Source organism: Octodon degus, unplaced genomic scaffold (genome assembly GCF_000260255.1).
Source record: "Octodon degus isolate 3935 unplaced genomic scaffold, OctDeg1.0 scaffold00059, whole genome shotgun sequence".
NCBI lineage: Eukaryota > Metazoa > Chordata > Mammalia > Rodentia > Octodontidae > Octodon > Octodon degus.
In genome coordinates, this window is record NW_004524635.1 from 7,465,810 (window position 1) to 7,471,330 (window position 5,521).

General features: G+C 41.3%; 1 protein-coding gene and 1 pseudogene across 4 annotated transcripts in view; both read right to left on the reverse strand.

Moving 5' to 3' along the window:
* Positions 1 to 5,521, reverse strand: part of Nek10 (NIMA related kinase 10) — a 314,976-nt gene that overhangs the window by 69,738 nt on the left and 239,717 nt on the right. The gene's annotated exons all lie outside the window — the stretch shown is intronic.
* Positions 679 to 1,917, reverse strand: LOC101560086 (annotated as a pseudogene).

The following is a 5,521-nucleotide window of genomic DNA, read 5'->3' on the forward strand; positions in this document are numbered from 1 at the left end:
TAACCACTAGGAAGAGAGTATGCAATGTGTTAATTATTGAAACTGTCCTACCAGTTTGGTTTGAAACTGTCTCATTGCTATTTGTTTATCAATAAAATTATGCCAAATAAATAAATAAATATCTCAACAACACCAAAACAAAAAAGACACATTCCTATTAGTTTCCCATAAAACCCTTCTCCGTGCTTCCTGCACACTTATTTCACCAATCTTGCCTCTTTCTGATGCAACTGGGGAAGTCTTCTCTCTTGAGCATCTTTATGAGGTATAATCAAAAACACAGTGAGTGCCGTTGCTCAGCACCATCCAACCCAAAGGCAAGCTTGTGAGAACAGTACAGTGTGTCCTCACTCACAGAACCACTGACTCTGAGGCCGTGTCACTTCTGGCTTTTCCCCAAACTCCAAGTGAGAAGTAATAAGAAGAAATCATGGTGAACTGATTCAGGGTACTCAAGGCAGCACAACTAAAGCCACTCAAGATCAGACTTTGAGAACTGCTGGAGACACTGCCTGCAAGAAGAAGATGTGACTTGGGGAAGGGTAAGTGCTCTGAGGGGAATCAATGGTGATGCTCCTCTGCTATTATAATTCTTTTTCTTACTGCCTCTTTGATCAGGTCTTTATTCAAAATTTATGTCCAAGTTTACGGTACTTGTATGGGATAGAGATTTTGAGTTTATGCAGCTGGCTTCTTTTCTTCAGGAAGTTTCTTGACTGCTGGTTTCTTGGGAGCTGCAGGCTTTTTCCCCAAAGGCTTCTTCATAGGCTTCTTAGGACCAGCAGTCTTCTTTCCTTTCTGCTCTTACACAGGTTTCTTGCTGGCAGCTTCCTTCTCTTCCAGTTTAGCTGTCTGTGCAGCTGCTTTAATCATTTGGATCTTGTGATTCCTGGCCTGGTGAAGAATGGTGTTCTGGTGCAAGGTCTGTGCATATGGGTTCAGCTTCAGCATGATTCTTGGGTTCTTCAGAGGATTCTTCTTCAGAACTTTACAATGAATCTTCTTGAGTGGTGTTCATAGGGCTCTTTGGACTTCTGGACTCTTCAAGATTCTACTCATATCTTTATTGATCATCTTGCGCATAGGCAGATTATAGTGACTCTTGAGGGTAGCACCTTCCACCAAGTGTCGTACAGCTCATCTAACTTCCGGAAAGTGCTTTCAGTCCAAATGCAGAAATGGCCCACATACCCACCAGGAGCAAGTTTCAAAATATGGTTTGCTTACATTGAGCAGAGTAATGCACAGGATATTTCTGAAAGCCTTGATGATGCCATTGTCTTCATTGTAGATGATACAAGGTCCCTTGCGCTGGATGTGACCACGGTTCTCATCTTGCCCTTGCCAGCTCTCATTTGCTGAGAGGCATAAACCTTTTTAATATCATTCCAGGCCTTAAGTTTCCTCAGAAGCAAAACTGCCTCCTTAGTCTTCTTGTAACCTTCAACTTTATCTTCTACCACCAAAGGAAGTTCTGGAACTTTCTCAATTCAATGACATTTGGACATGACCAGTACTGGCCAGGCCAAGCTGGCCAAGGCCGAGCAGATGGCATACTACTTCTGGACTGTGTTCACTCTGTGGTGCCAACGGTGCCAGGTTTCGGTTGGTGCAAATATGCGGCCTTCCTGACACATATTGCCAAAGGTACCCTGGCCAAAACAGTGGGTTCCACCACCATGAACTCTGGGAATTCGAGCCACAGCTTTGCCAGTCCCCAAGACTCGACAGTGGTCTGGTGACCTACTAATTCGCTGACAGCATATGGCTATCTCTTGTTTTTCTGCAAGTTGGTGTGAACAAAATTCACAATATCTGTTGAATGGGAGCCTTGAACACAGCAGGCCAGGTGACATTTTTGGTGGATGACTCCCCCTTTTTGGAGTACATGGATATCAAGGGACAAGCACAAGCCATGGTGGGGAGAGGAAAAGACTATGCTCCTCCCAACCCAACGGCTCCCCCAGGAAAAGCTTGCTAGGATAATTTTTAAACATTTCAATGCACTGTAATTTTTGATCATATTTTGTATATAACAATATTTAGAAAACATTTCAGATGAGACCATATTCAGGTCATTTCATTGAATGCATAAAAGATGTACAGAGATGCATAAAATGGGTGAGTTTTAGGGCACTTTAGTTAAGATTCTTTCAAAATTAACAAATGCAACTGAAAACTAGCAATGCTTAAGGCATCCAAATGTATAGCATGAGACATCAGTAGTATCAGCAAAAATGAACCTCTAAAATTAGAACCCCCACTTACTGTTCCATTTTTATCATAGAATTGTGTACATAAGGAAAGGCCTAGTTCTTGCTATTCTCCACAAATTATCACATAATGTCAAAACACCAAACTTATTATGTGCCAGTAGAGGAAAAAATTAAAATCAAGGAAAAATAGGCACCACTATCTTTTGCTTGGATTACTACAATCTTTCCTTAAACAATCTCCCCATTTTCACCTTTGGCCATCATGAGTATATGACCATGCCAAGATATAGCTCTGTCATTTTTTTTAAAGAGAGAGAAGTGTGGGAGAGCTTCCAGCTACCCTGAACCGGTGGGACCTGCTGGTCCCAGCCCAGGCACAGCATAGGTGAAACCCTCTTCCACCACTTTGGGTCCCACCCAACACTCCGCAACACCCCACCCCACCCCAACCGCCATGTGAGAACTGCTGCCACGTTCTAGGGAGCCCAGATCCAGTCCTAGCCCAGGTCCAATGACTGTGTGGGAGAGCTTCTGGCTACCCTGTGCCACCGGGACCTGCCAGTCCCAGCCCAGGTGCACTGTGGGTGAGACCATCTTCCAACCCCTTGCAACCCCACCACCACTCCACAGCACCCCCTTACCCTACCCACCCAGAGAGAATTTCTGTTGCATTCTGGGAACCCCCAGATCCAGTCCTAGCCCAGGCCCGGTGAGTGTGTGGGAGAGCTGCCTCTCCCTCCTACTCTACCTTGTCCCCTTCAGACTCAGCTCAGGCCTGGCATACAGGCCTGCAGAAAGAGTAGGGTACAGAAACACTCAGCTAGTCCAGGAGCAGAACATCTTGCCAGAGGGGCACAACAGGTTCACTCCCATCAGGAAGGAACTGAGCACAGCAGCCAGACCCAAGCCAGGTACAACTGGATAGATCCACACTTTGTAGATCTGCAACTAAACTTCAGTAGGTGCTAAGGTTATAACTGCACCAAAGCTCTACAACAAAGGTCAGAAGACAGTGCTACACAAAAGGCCAACAAGAAGGAACAAAATGCAATCTCTAAACCCAAGTCCACCCACAAAAGTGCAGAGGACACTAACACAGAACAAAATGGGAATCACACAGGTAAAATCAATGAATCAACAGCTTCTGAAATAAAGAAACAGCTGCAGAAAAGTATAAAGAACTCATATTGGAAATGGAAAAAGAAATCCCTGAATTAATAACATCTTTAGTAAAGAATCAAATGAGAAACATATGGAGGAAACCCAATGCCCACCCAGAAATAGTGCAGAGGACATTAGCTCAGATCAAATGTATGAATTAATAGTGTCGACAGTAAATAAGCAACAGCAGAAAGTTACATAGGAACTCAGAGTGGAATTTTCTGAAATAAGAAAAGAATTCTCAGAACTCATAGCAGCTGAAGTAAAGAATCAGCTACAGAAGCATAGGGAGGAAACCCAATCTGAAAAAAACACTTCAGTAAAAGAATTAATAACTGCTCCTAAAGAAGACATTGATAAAAAAAAAATAGAGATTAGAAAAATGATGGATTCCTTGAATGAACAATACAGGAAAGAAATAGATCGCATGAAGCAGAGTCAAAGAGATATAGAGGAATTTAAAATCTCAATCACAAGCTTGCAAAACCATTTAAGTGAAAGTGAAGACAGAGTTTCAGATCTTGAAGACGCTGGTGCAGCTAGTGAAAGGGTAAGAAAGAATCTTTTAAAAACAACTAGGATGCAGGAAAAAATAATAAATCACCAGCAAGATGATGCAAAGATGAACAATGTGAGACTAATAGGCATCAATGAGAAAGAAAGAAGGAGTCAATACAAGTGACACTAAAAAAAATGTGGGCAGAAGTAATAGGAGAAAACCTCCCAAATATGTGGAAACAATCTGACATTCAGGTAACAAAAGCATACAGAACGCCAAGTAACCTCAACCCAATTAAAAACACACCAAGACATATAATAGTCAAAATCCTAGAAATCCAGCATAAGAATAATATACTGAAAGCCACTAGAGAAAAGAAGCAGATCACATTCAAAGGAAAACACATCAGAATTACAGAAGACTTCTCTTCACTAACCAAGAAGGCAATAAGAGCATGGAGCAGAGTACTTCAAGTAGTCCTCTATGAAAACAAATTCCAGCCCAGACTACTGTACCCTGCAAAACTCTCTTTCAAGTTTGATGGAGAAGTGAAATACTTTCATGACAAAGAACAACTAAAGAATTTCGTGATGACAAAGCCAACCCTACACAGGCTACTGAAAGATGTTCTAGAGAGGGACCAAAATGATCAGAACTCCACAAATGAGATCAGAAGCAACCAACTAAATAGGGCAAGCAATTAAACACAGGAGAAAAAGGAGCAAACTGCAACAGGTAAATAACATGTCAACCGTAAGTCAATACATCTTAATTCTAACCATCAATGTAAATGGACTCAATTCACCAATTAAGAGAAATAGACCGGCACGGTGGATTAGGAAATAAAATCCAACAATATGTTGTATATAAGAAGCACATTTAACTTATAAAGACATTCATAGGCTGAGAGTCAAAGGATGAAACACAATATTACATGCCCCAGCACCTCTTAAAAGCTGGGGTAGCAATCCTATTCTCAGAGAGTCTCAACTTCAAACCAATAATAATCAAGTGAAATAAAGAAGGCCACTATATACTGGTTAGGGGAAAAATTCAAGAGGAAGAGGTAACACTCATAAATATGTATGCACCAAACATGAGAGCACCCAACTATATAAAGAAAATCTTTTTTTTTTTTTTTTTCGGAACCAGGGATTGAACTCAGGCCCTCACGCTTGCCAGGGAAGCACTTATTCCACTGAGCCATCTCCCCAGCCTTATAAAGCAAATCTTAATGGACATGAAAAATCTAATATCCAATACCACAATCTTAACAGGAGACCTTAACACACACTTATCCCAAAAGATAGGTCACCCAGACAAAAAAATTACCAAAGAAATAAGAGAACTGAAACAGAACTTAAAACAAAGGGACTTGGTAGACATATACAAAGTGTTCCATCCAAACATAGCTGAATACACATTTTTCTCAGCTGCATATGGGCCATTTTCTAATCTACAACACATACTGGTCCATAGGTCATGCTTAAATCTATGCAAGAAAACAGAAATTATCCCAGGCACATTATTTGACCACAGTGCAATGAAACTGGAAATAAATGACAATAGAAATGAAAAAAACACCATAGATACATGGAAATTAAATAACACCCTACTCAACAACCAACGGGTCACAGAAGAAATT